This window comes from Syngnathus typhle, linkage group LG20, assembly GCF_033458585.1.
Source record: "Syngnathus typhle isolate RoL2023-S1 ecotype Sweden linkage group LG20, RoL_Styp_1.0, whole genome shotgun sequence".
Taxonomy (NCBI): Eukaryota; Metazoa; Chordata; class Actinopteri; order Syngnathiformes; family Syngnathidae; genus Syngnathus; species Syngnathus typhle.
Genome location: NC_083757.1, coordinates 1,367,173 through 1,381,515, shown reverse-complemented (window position 1 = coordinate 1,381,515; position 14,343 = coordinate 1,367,173). Strand labels below are relative to the sequence as shown.

At 44.2% G+C, this 14,343-nt stretch overlaps 1 long non-coding RNA gene across 1 annotated transcript; it reads right to left on the bottom strand.

The window, feature by feature from the left end:
- Window positions 1–8,492: 8,492 nt before the first annotated feature.
- LOC133144848 (uncharacterized) lies at window positions 8,493–10,252 on the bottom strand. The gene is made up of 4 exons (XR_009710781.1): window positions 10,126–10,252; window positions 9,998–10,052; window positions 9,871–9,925; window positions 8,493–9,325 (listed from the first exon to the last, which is right to left on the bottom strand). It is a non-coding gene; the product is annotated as an uncharacterized LOC133144848 (long non-coding RNA).
- Window positions 10,253–14,343: the final 4,091 nt, after the last annotated feature.

Below are 14,343 nucleotides of genomic sequence, written 5' to 3'. Positions count from 1 at the left end.
CGTGCACTGTATTGTACTGTCGTGCACTGTATTGTACTGTCGTGCACTGTATTGTACTGTCGTGCACTGTATTGTACTGTCGTGCACTGTATTGTACTGTCGTGCACTGTATTGTACTGTCGTGCACTGTATTGTACTGTCGTGCACTGTATTGTACTGTCGTGCACTGTATTGTACTGTCGTGCACTGCATTGTACTGTCGTGCACTGCATTGTACTGTCGTGCACTGCATTGTACTGTCGTGCACTGCATTGTACTGTCGTGCATTGTACTGTCGTGCACTGTACTGTCGTGCACTGTACTGTCGTGCACTGTACTGTCGTGCACTGTACTGTCGTGCACTGTACTGTCGTGCACTGTACTGTCGTGCACTGTACTGTCGTGCACTGTACTGTCGTGCACTGTACTGTCGTGCACTGTACTGTCGTGCACTGTACTGTCGTGCACTGTACTGTCGTGCACTGTACTGTCGTGTCCTGTACTGTACTGTCGTGTCGTGTACTGTACTGTCGTGTCGTGTACTGTACTGTACTGTCGTGTCGTGTACTGTACTGTACTGTACTGTCGTGTCGTGTACTGTACTGTACTGTCGTGTCGTGTACTGTACTGTCATGTCGTGTACTGTACTGTCATGTCCTGACAGTACATGACAGTACAGTACATGACAGTACAGTACATGACAGTACAGTACATGACAGTACAGTTCGTGACAGTACAGTACGTGACAGTACAGTACGTGACAGTACAGTACGTGACAGTACAGTACGTGACAGTACAGTACGTGACAGTACAGTACGTGACAGTACAGTACGTGACATTACAGTACGTGACATTACAGTACGTGACATTACAGTACGTGACATTACAGTACGTGAAATGTACTGTCATGTCATGCGCATGTACGTGACAGTCATGTACGTGACAGTCATGTACGTGACAGTCATGTACGTGACAGTCATGTACGTGACAGTCATGTACGTGACAGTCATGTACGTGACAGTCATGTACGTGACAGTCATGTACGTGACAGTCATGTACGTGACAGTCGTGACAGTCATGTACGTGACAGTCATGTACGTGACAGTCATGTACGTGACAGTCATGTACGTGACAGTCATGTACGTGACAGTCATGTACGTGACAGTCATGTACGTGACAGTCATGTACGTGACAGTCATGTACGTGACAGTCATGTACGTGACAGTCATGTACGTGACAGTCATGTACGTGACAGTCATGTACGTGACAGTCATGTACGTGACAGTCATGTACGTGACAGTCATGTACGTGACAGTCATGTACGTGACAGTCATGTACGTGACAGTCATGTACGTGACAGTCATGTACGTGACAGTCATGTACGTGACAGTCATGTACGTGACAGTCATGTACGTGACAGTCATGTACGTGACAGTCATGTACGTGACAGTCATGTACGTGACAGTCATGTGCGTGTCAGTCATGTGCATGTCAGTCATGTACGTGACATAACTGTCATGTCATGCGCATGTCAGTCATGTACGTGACATTACTGTCATGTCATGCGCATGTCAGTCATGTACGTGTCATGTCATGCGCATGTACGTGTCAGTCATGTACGTGTCAGTCATGCACGTGTACGTGTCAGTCATGTACGTGTCAGTCATGCACGTGTCAGTCATGCACGTGTCAGTCATGCACGTGTCAGTCATGCACGTGTCAGTCATGCACGTGTCAGTCAGTCATGCACGTGTCATGCACGTGTCATGTGCTCCGGAGTTTGTTTTGCGCTTTGTAGTTTGTTTTGCGAGCTCCGGAGTTTGTCCGTAGTTTGTTTTGCGCTTCGTAGTTTGTCCATAGTTTGTTTTGCACTTCGTAGTTTGTTTTGCGCGCTCCGTAGTTTGTCCGTAGTTTGTTTTGCGCTTCGTAGTTTGTTTCGCGCGCTCTGTAGTTTGTCCGTAGTTTGTTTTGCGCTTCGTAGTTTGTTTCGCGTGCTCCGTAGTTTGTCCGTAGTTTGTCCGTAGTTTGTTTTGCGCTTTGTAGTCTGTTTTGCGCACTTCGTAGTTTGTTTTGCGCGCTCCGTAGTTTGTCCGTAGTTTGTTTCGCGCGCTCTGTAGTTTGTCCGTAGTTTGTTTCGCGCTTCGTAGTTTGTTTCGCGAGCTCCGTAGTTTGTCCGTAGTTTGTTTTGCGCGCTCCGTAGTTTGTTTTGCGCTTCGTAGTTTGTTTCGCGCGCTCCGTAGTTTGTCCGTAGTTTGTTTTGCGCTTCGTAGTCTGTTTTGCGCGCTCCGTAGTTTGTCCGTAGTTTGTTTTGCGCGCTCCGTAGTTTGTCCGTAGTTTGTCCGTAGTTTATTTTGCGCTTCGTAGTCTGTTTTGCGCGCTCCGTAGTTTGTCCGTAGTTTGTTTTGCGCGCTCGGTAGTTTGTTTTGCGCTTCGTAGTTTGTCCGTAGTTTGTTTCGCGCTTCGTAGTTTGTTTCGCGCTCTCCGTTTAAAAAGTTTAAACTACGGAGCGCGCGAAACAAACTACGGACAAACTACGGACAAACTACGGAGCGCGTGAAACAAACTACGAAGCGCAAAACAAACTACGGACAAACTACGGAGCGCGCGAAATAAACTATGAAGCGCAAAACAAACTACGGACAAACTACGGACAAACTACGGAGCGCGCGAAACAGACTACGAAGCGCAAAACAAACTACGGACAAACTACTGAGCGCGCAAAACAAACTACGGACAAACTACGGAGCGCGCAAAACAAACTACGGAGCGCAAAACAAACTACGGACAAACTACGGAGCGCGCAAAACAAACTACGAACAAACTACGAAGCGCAAAACAAACTATGGACAAACTACGGAGCGCGCAAAACAGACTACGAAGCGCAAAACAAACTACGGACAAACTACGGAGCAACTACGGAGCGCGCAAAACAAACTACGAAGCACAAAACAAACTACAAACAAACTACGGACAAACTACGGAGCGCGCAAAACAAACTACGGAGCGCAAAACAAACTACGGACAAACTACGGAGCAACTACGGAGCGCGCAAAACAAACTACGAAGCACAAAATAAACTACGGACAAACTACGGAGCAACTACGAAGCGCAAAACAAACTACGGACAAACTACGGAGCTCGCAAAACAAACTACAAAGCGCAAAACAAACTACGGACAAATTCCAGAGCGCGCGAAACAAACTCCGGAGCACATGACACGCACATGACACGCACATGACACGCACATGACACGCACATGACACGCACATGACACGCACATGACACGCACATGACACGCACATGACACGCACATGACACGCACATGACACGCACATGACACGCACATGACACGCACATGACACGCACATGACACGCACATGACACGCACATGACACGCACATGACACGCACATGACACGCACATGACACGCACATGACACGCACATGACACGCACATGACACGCACATGACACGCACATGACACGCACATGACACGCACATGACACGCACATGACACGCACATGACACGCACATGACACGCACATGACACGCACATGACACGCACATGACACGCACATGACACGCACATGACACGCACATGACACGCACATGACACGCACATGACACGCACATGACACGCACATGACACGCACATGACACGCACATGACACGCACATGACACGCACATGACACGCACATGACACGCACATGACACGCACATGACACGCACATGACACGCACATGACACGCACATGACACGCACATGACACGCACATGACACGCACATGACACGCACATGACACGCACATGACACGCACATGACACGCACATGACACGCACATGACACGACACGCACATGACACGACACGCACATGACACGACACGCACATGACACGACACGCACATGACACGACACGCGCATGACATGACAGTACATTTCACGTACTGTAATGTCACGTACTGTAATGTCACGTACTGTAATGTCACGTACTGTACTGTCACGTACTGTACTGTCACGTACTGTACTGTCACGTACTGTACTGTACTGTACACGACAGTACAGGACAGTACAGTGCATGACAGTACAATACAGTACAGTACAATACAGTACAGTACAGTACAATACAGTACAGTACAGTACAGTACATGACAGTACAGTACAATACAGTACATGACAGTACAGTACAATACAGTACATGACAGTACAATACAATACAGTACATGACAGTACAATACAATACATGACAGTACAGTACAATACATGACAGTACAGTACAATACAATACATGACAGTACAGTACAATACGTGACAGTACAGTACATGACAGTACAGTACAGTACAGTACAGTACATGACATGGCAGTACATGACATGGCTGTACATGACATGACAGTGCATGACAATACAGTACATGACAGTACAATACAATACATGACAGTACAGTACATGACAGTACAGTAAAGTACATGACATGGCAGTACATGACATGGCAGTACATGACATGACAGTGCATGACAGTACAGTAAAGTACAATACAATACATGACAGTACAATACAATACATGACAGTCCAATACAATACAATACATGACAGTCCAATACAATACAATACATGACAGTCCAATACAATACATGACAATACAATACAATACATGACAGTACAGTACAATACATGACAGTACAGTACAATACAGTACAGTACAGTACAATACAGTACAGTACAGTACAATACAGTACAGTACAATACAATACAGGACAATACAATACATGACAGTACAATACATGTACTGTCATGTTGTGAGTGTCAGTTTCAAAGGTTAGATGTTGTATAGTTCTTGTCACACGCTTATCTTAAAACAGTGTGTACAGCTGTTGCTCATACCCTTTTGAAGGTGGAGGTAGAATGTCCAAATGGAGGCAAGCAGGCATGCAGGCCGAGGTAGAGAGGCGATGGCAGGCAGGCAGGCCGAGGGAGAGAGGCAATGGCAGGCAGGCAAAGGTGGTAGGCCAAGCAAGGATAGGGGGGAGAGGGAATGGCAGGCAGGCAAACAGGTGGCACACAGGTACAAATCCAAATCGTTTGTAAATCAACTAAGGTTTCAACATAAAGGGTTCAAAGAAGTAAACTAAAGTTTGGTTCCTAAATTCCAAGAGCTACAAGCCTGGGGCAAACTTGAAGTATCTTGAAGCGGGCTTTTTAGCGGTAAAAAACTATGTCACTACTGTCTTCCTTCCTTGTCTAACTGAGACTAACTACCAAGTGGGAGCAGCCTATTTATTTCCCTGATCAGGTGACTGATCAGGTGACCAAATGCTTTGTCAAATAACGGTCCATGGCCCAAGGCCAGCGAATCTTAAACAAAAGTAAGAATTTAATCTAAGGTAACTAAATTGGCTCCAACACATGTACTGTCAGGACAGTACAGTACACGACATGACAGTACACGACATGACAGTACACGACATGACAGTACAGGACACGACAGTACACGACATGACGGTACACGACACGACGGTACACGACACGACGGTACACGACACGACGGTACACGACACGACGGTACACGACAGTACACGATGGTACACGACAGTACACGACAGGACAGTACATGACAGGACAGTACAGTGCATGACAGTACAATACAGTACATGACAGTACAATACAATACAGTACATGACAGTACAATACAATACATGACAGTACAATACAATACAATACAGTACAATACATGACAGTACAGTACAGTACAGTACATGACAGTACAGTACAGTACAGTGCATGACAGTACAGTACAGTGCATGACAGTACAGTGCATGACAGTACAGTGCATGACAGTACAATACAATACATGACAGTACAATACAATACAATACATGACAGTACAATACAATACAATACATGACAGTACAATACAATACAATACATGACAGTACAGTACAATACAGTACAGTACAATACATGACAGTACAGTACAATACAATACATGACAGTACAATACATGACAGTACAATACAAATCAATACATGACAGTACAATACAATACATGACAGTACAATACAATACATGACAGTACAGTACAATACATGACAGTACAGTACAGTACAGTACAATACAGGACAGTACAATACAATACAATACAGGACAGTACAATACATGACAGTACAGTACAATACAATACATGACAGTACAATACATGACAGTACAATACAATACATGACAGTACAATACATGACATTACAATACAATACATGACAGTACAAGTGGCTGGAGAGAGGGAAGTCTGGGAGTCCCGACTAAACCTGCTGCCGCCGCGAACCAACCCCCGGAAGAAGATGGATGGATGGACGGACATAGAATACATGCAATACTCTACCATACAAACAATACTTACAATAAATACCATACCATACTATACAATACAAACACTACAATACAAACAATTGATTGATAGAACTTTATTCAAACTGTACAGCACAGCACAGCACAGCACAGCACAGCACAGCACAGCACAGCACAGCACAATACAGCACAGCGCAATACAGCACAGCACAGCGCAATACAGCATGCATGACATGAGCATGACATGACATGCGCATGACATGACATGACATGCGCATGACATGACATGCACTACTGTGACAGTGTACTGTCACGTACTGTACTGTCACGTATTGTACTGTACTGTCATGTATTGTACTGTACTGTCCTGTACTGTCATGTACTGTCAGGACACGACAGTACAGTACACGACAGTACAGTACACGACAGTACAGTACACGGCAGTACAGTACACGACAGTACAGTACACGACAGTACAGTACACGACAGTACATGACACGACAGGACAGTACAATACAATACAGGACAGGACAGTACAACACAATACAGGACAGTACAACACAATACAGGACAGTACAATACAATACAGTACATGACAGTACAATACAGTACATGACAGTACAATACAATACAGTACATGACAGTACAGTACATGACAATACAGTACATGACAGTACAGTACATGACAATACAGTACATGACAGTACAGTACATGACAGTACAGTACATGACAGTACAGTACATGACAGTACAGTACATGACAGTACAGTACATGGCAGTACAGTACATGGCAGTACATGACATGGCAGTACATGACATGGCAGTACATGACATGGCAGTACATGACATGGCAGTACATGACATGGCAGTACATGACATGGCAGTACATGACATGGCAGTACATGACATGACATGACAGGACAGTGCATGACAGAACAGTGCATGACAGTACAATACAATACATGACAGTTCAATACAATACATGACAGTTCAATACAATACAATACATGACAGTACAATACAATACAATACATGACAGTACAGTACAGTACAATACAGTACAGTACAGTACAATACAGTACAGTACAGTACAATACAGGACAGTACAGTACAATACAGGACAGTACAATACAATACATGACAGTACAGTACAATACATTACAGTACAATACAATACATGACAGTACAATACATGACAGTACAATACAATACAATACATGACAGTACAATACAATACAGTACAATACAGTACAGTACAATACAGTACAATACAGTACAGTACAATACAGTACAATACAGTACAGTACAATACAGGACAGTACAATACAGGACAGTACAATACAATACAATACAGTACAATACATGACGGTACAATCCAATACATGACAGTACAATACATTATAGTACAATACAATACATGACAGTACAAGTGGCTGGAGAGAGGGAAGTCTGGGAGTCCCGACTAAACCTGCTGCCGCCGCGAACCAACCCCCGGATAAGCGGAAGATGGATGGATGGACGGACATAGAATACATGCAATACTCTACCGTACACTACCATACAAACAATACTTACAATAAATACCATACAATATCATACCATACTATACAATACAAACACTACAATACAAACAATTGATAGAACTTTATTCACACTATACAATACAGTACAGTACAGTACAATACAGTACAATACAATACAATACAGTACAATACAGTACAATACAATACAGTACAATACAGTACAATACAGTACAGTACAGTACAGTACAATACAGTACAATACAGTACAATACAGTACAATACAGTACAATACAGTACAATACAGTACAATACAGTACAATACAGTACAATACAGTACAATACAGTACAATACAGTACAATACAATACAGTACAATACAGTACAATACAGTACAATACAGTACAGTACAATACAGTACAATACAGTACAATACAGTACAATACAATACAGTACAATACAGTACAATACAGTACAATACAGTACAATACAATACAGTACAATACAGTACAATACAATACAGTACAATACAATACAATACAGTACAGCACAGCACAGCGCAATACAGCACAGCGCAATACAGCACAGCGCAATACAGCACAGCGCAATACAGCACAGCACAGCACAGCACATTACAGCACAGCACATTACAGCCCAGCACAGCACAGTACAAACAGTACAGCGCAGCGTGTACAGCACAGTACAGCGCGTCCAGCGTATTGTTTGTACTGTACTGTTTGTATTGTTTGTACTGCGTTGCACTGCACATGTACACAGTACGCGTACTGCGCGGCGCGTACTGCGCAGCGCACACAGCGCAGCGCGTACAATACAAACAGTACAGTACAATAAAGTAAAGTACAATACAGTAAAGTACAATACAGTACAATATAGTACAAACAGTACAATACAGCACAGCACAAACAATACAATACAGTGCAAACAATACAACGCATACAGTACAACACATGCCGTACAAACAATACCATACAAATACCATACAATACATTCAATACAAACATTACATACAATACAAAATACGGTACAATACAAACAATACAGTACAATGTGAGCTGGATGAAGTGGCTGGAGAGAGGGAAGTCTGGGAGTCCCTCCCAAAGCTGCTGCCACCGCGATCCGATCCCCGGATAAGCGGAAGAAGATGGATGGACGGACATACAGAATACATACAATACCCTACCGTACACTACCATACAATAAATACCATACAATATCATACCATACAATACAAACACTACAATACAAACAATTGATTGAACTTTATTCCACAACAGGGAAATTTACTTGTCACAGCAGCGTATGAGGTCAAGAATGAATACAAGGGACAAGTGCCAAATGTAAAAATGAATAAATAAGAGAGCCCCCTAGTGCCTTGCTCCAGGCAGTTGCCTGGTCTGGCTAATGGTAAAGCACAGCTCTGCGTCAGGGAGTTCGATGGTGTGACTTCTCACCGGCGTCACTCTGCTCACTGGTTTCATACAAAAAAAAAACTTGAAAAGTACAAATAGTGCAATTGGTAAATGTAATCACATTTACAGTCAGCTGAAACTGATATTTCAGTCAGCTGATATTTTTGCAACAATTATACATAACTACAGTTTTATATTTAAAATATGTATACAATTATCAGTATATTGTAATGAGTTATAATAATGACAAAAGTATCCAAATTATATTTAAGTTTTATCATCCAACTCACTCAAAAATGGCGGCATGAATCGAGCAGTCGTCCAAAATCACACTCGCAAATGTTTGTTGTGGAATAGATTTGAACATGACGTAACAGACTAGTCACATTCATCAGTTTGCATAACACGGAAATAGCACACTACATGTAATGCAACATTGTTAATTTGACGAAACAAAACGCCAAAGAGATTTGAAATACTGTAGCGGCAAAACGACAGCTGCGGTGGCCGTGACGAGTGTGAATAGCTTGCATCAAACAAAGGCGTCCGTCGTGAGAAACGGCAATGAACGACAAACATTTCATAGCATAGCATACTAGCTTACCCGAGAAACCGCCACACGGTCGGTGGCGCCTGTATTTCATAACTCCCCTTGTATCCTGCAACAAACAAAGGCGTCCGTCGTGAGAATAAACGATGAACGACAAACATTTGATAGCATATTAGCTTACCCGAGACACCGCCACACGGTCGGTGGCGCCTGCATTGGAGAACTCGCCTTGAATCCTGCAACAAACAAAGGCGTCCGTCGTGACAATAAACGATGAACGACAAACATTTTGATAGCATACTAGCTTACCCCTGAATTCGATAACTCGCCTTGAATCTTGCAACAAACAAACAAGCACGGCGTCCGTCGTGAGAACCGCCAATGAACGACAAACATTTACTAGCATGCTAGCTTACCGGAGAAAACGCCCGCGTGTCGCACCTCTATATGAAAACTTCCCTTGAGCACACAGCGTTCCCGAATCATGACGTCACATCCGCCAATTCAAATCTTCCTCGCCTGCTCGTCCAATGGCGCTTTGCACACTCGCGTACCACGTGACAGGCCACCGCACTAGGCCAAAATCATGGAACTGAAAGTGAAGTGCCACACCCGCCATCGTGTTAGAGGCAATGACGTTAAGCACTCGACCAAAGACTCGTGTCAATGCCAGTGACAGAAGGGCAACCAACGCTCACCTCAAGACTGAAAACTGCCTGCAAAAACTTAAGGGCCACTTTGCCCGCCTCCTACCTCTGCCCAAATTCAGTCTGACCAATCAGAGTGCAGCTTAAATGGGCCTGAACACGTCCACTTTTCCAACAGACAATCGGAAAGCAATTTTAAATTGACGACGCTACGCCAACTTCACATCCCACCAATCACAGGACCCCCCCCCCCACTTCCTGAGACCTCAGCGAATCATGAAGCAGTATTAAATAGGGGTGTAACGATACATCGATACACATCGATTAATCGATATAATGCTCTGCGATTTATTGGCATCGATGCTAAAGGTAAACATCGATTTATATCGCCGTGTTTGACCTCGGACATTAGACGCGACTTTATTTTGAAATCCAGTTCATTGTTGCTTGCTCCCTCTTTTCGGGAGCAGTGCGCCCGGCGTTGTTGTGTTGTGAGCAGATCACGCACGTGAAAGGGGAGGGGACAACTAGTACGCGGCTCCTGGGCTGCTGCTATGGCTAGTGTCCAAAAAGACGAGGAAATTTGCTCCCCTTTAGGCTTCAAGTCATTCGTTTGGAAGCACTTTGGATTCCAAAGAAAAGATGGCTCAACGGACAAGACACGTGCAGTTTGTAAATCCTGCCATGCGGTGATCAAATATTCAGGGAGCACAAATCTCGCCGCACATTTAAAGAAAAAACACGACATCAAAGTTCAGTGTTAAAGTAAGGAATTTGTATACTACAATACTCTTGTCATTTCCTAAATAAAGAGTTTGCAGTACCTTGTTGATTTTGCGTATGAATTGTTATAAATCAGGATATTGTTCTATATTTTTTATTAAAAAAAAAAAATCGATCGTAGAGCACTATATCGCGATATATCGTGAATGAATCGCAGCAGGCTTTAAGATATCGGCAAATATCGTATCGTAGTTCTTTATATCGATATTATATCGTATCGTGACAAAACCCGCGATTTACACCCCTAGTATTAAACAAGCGAAAGGAAAAAAAATAAATGAAAAATAAGAGTCAAAATCTTTATGCAGAAGTGAGAAAAAATTTACAAAATACAGACCAAGGGCAAGTCTCGAAGACTATTCCAATCGTGTAAGGGCAATGACGTTAACCACTCGACCAAAGACTCGTGACTACAGTAGTGACAGAAGACCAACCCACGCTCACCGACTTATCCATCAGCCAATCGGAAGGCAGCATTTCAAATCGACGACGCCACGTCTACTTTACATTCCACCGATCACAGGACCCCTGCATAACCGCGCCCCCTCCCCAACCAATCGGATTTTATTGTCATTGCCCCACCCACTTCCTGATACCTCAGCAAATCATGAAGCAGTATTTAACAAGCAAAATGAAAAAAAAAAAAAAAGTCACAAACTTTATGCAGAAGAGAGAGAAAAATCGGCAAAAAACAGCCCGTGGATAAGGTCGGTTCATGGTTCTATCGTGTTTTACTTATTAGTTATTATCTGTTTCTAAAAGGTCACTGACCTTTGGGGAGAGCAAACAGCAAATACACAGCAACAGAGCTCACGGCACATTTTCTGATATTTTTCTATAACTGATGTTGCGCGCTGACATTTTGAACTCCATATAAGTCCCGTAGGAGGCTTTCACGACTAAGTGGTCCAACCTCCACAACTTGGAGATGGTCGCAACGCGCGGACCCGCTGCAAGGTGTACACTTCCGCCTCTAATAAATTCTCTCTGTCTCTTTTCTTCTCGGCCGGTGACAGTAGCGCCTTTATGCATAATGCGGATGCTCCTTGCGGAGGTCGAATGAAAGCTCACGTCGACATGTGTCAGGAGCTCGCCGCGTCGCCCTGGACTAATGATGGCACGCCGGCCGGCCCGCTGCCCTCGGCGGATGCTTGCACCCGCATCCAGTATGCGCGTGCACGTGCACGGGTTCGTCATGCTGATTAAAAAAGCGCCCCCTCCCCTCCTCCCTCCGCTCCCACCCCGGCTAACAAAGCCCCTCAGAAAAAGACAGCGGGGAACACGAAGCGGTGTCAGGTCGGCCCGGGTGAGGCCGCCGGATGGGTGTCACCTGAATTTAGCCGCCTAATATGACAGCCGCCCGCTGACGGCTTGTCGGCCCAGTGTCACTTTGCCAGAGTTTGGGGGCCCCGTTCTCATGCAAAGCACTTGGACCACACGTGAATGAGACTCGTCACGCTGTCCGCCGAGGCTGCCGGATGAAACGCCTTTGACAACCCGACCAAGAATAGTCGGGAATAATGAGGAAATGGCAGCCACGACAGTTGTAACCTATTTATTTTCTAACGCGCAAATGTCTCCGGGAGGGTGATGTCACCCTCCGCGTTGTGGTCAACCAGAGACGTCCGCAACCTACTTTTCATCTGACGTGTCCCCGACAATTCTTATTTTTCCAACTGTACGGCCAGCGAGACAAGTCAAAGCCTCACGAGTCAACACGTTCCAGGTGGGTGCTTCTTTTTGGGCCCGTCTTCCCTACGCTTAGTCACTCTTGCAAAGTCTGTCAAGCTTTCAGAGCCAACATGGATTTGCAGTTCTTGTTGGAGGGAACATTAACATCAACCACATATTAATTTGTAAACAATGCAGCTAAGCCTCTGGCTGGCTGACGTTGTTACAGGTGATCCCTTTTTCAAACTTGTACATAATAGCGGAACGGCCTGTCCAATAAAAATTGACTATGCTACTTTCGCAGATGACTCGAAGGACTCAAATACCTATCAAGAAATCAACAAACCTGTCAAAATGATGACAAATAGGGCCAGGCTCTTCAATTACTGCAGATACCTTTCACCTACACTTTTTTTTTTAGTTAACACAATGATTATTTTATTAAATACCACTAACATTGTCATATTTGTTGGGCTTAAGTATCGGTGGCTGGTATCGGCAGCCTCCGAGAGAAGCCGATACCTTTGAATGACACTAGTGGCCGCCTGATAGCTATACTTGGTGTCCATTCTCGCCCGGCCTGAATTAAAATAACCTTTCGGACACTGACAAATAAAGGGGGGCTTCAAAAAATGCCACTACAATACTTTTCATGTTGTGTCTAAATGGCTCTCAAACCTTCTAAGGCTGAGCACCCCCCCAAAAAAAGCCATCAGCTCCAGGTTGGAGCAAAAGGAGGCGGTGGGGGGCATTTTGCTGCGTGACACCGCAAGCTCCATTGTTCCCGGGAGTGAAGACGCCTGAGGCGAACCTTCAAGAGCGGAGCGGGGCGGTACCGTGTCTACTTAAATGCCCTCGGTGGAAATGTGCCGCGGCTTCTCGCTTTTTATCATCGGGTGCCCGACTCTGCTGGTGAACGGTAAACCCAAGCTCCGCGTCAAACACGGGCGTGCGTCACAAATGCATTTTGTCCTCTCTCTATTTTATCTACAACACCCCACACTATAGAGGGATTATTATTTTTTCTTTGCCTATATAAACATACACGGGCAGAGATTTGGGGCTCTGAAATGCAAAACACAAGCCTATCAAGCCTTCCTTAATAACAAGCTCAACAAAATACAACACACACATCTGATAGAAAATACAAGATTCACAATTAAGGAACCTACACTTGAACTTTTGTTAAACCATAACTTCAATACCCGGTTACTTTTAAGTTGTAGTTTGCTTTTATTACATTTATGTCACTCGGGTAAGATTGAGGAATATTACTTCTTTCTGGAGAAATCTGAAACAAAGTCCAAGTCTGCTTCATTGTCAATTTCTTCACATGCCAAGACACACAAAGAAATCGAAATGACGTTCCCACTATCCCGCGGTGACAAGACATAGACAATACACATACAAGTAAACAACACAAAAA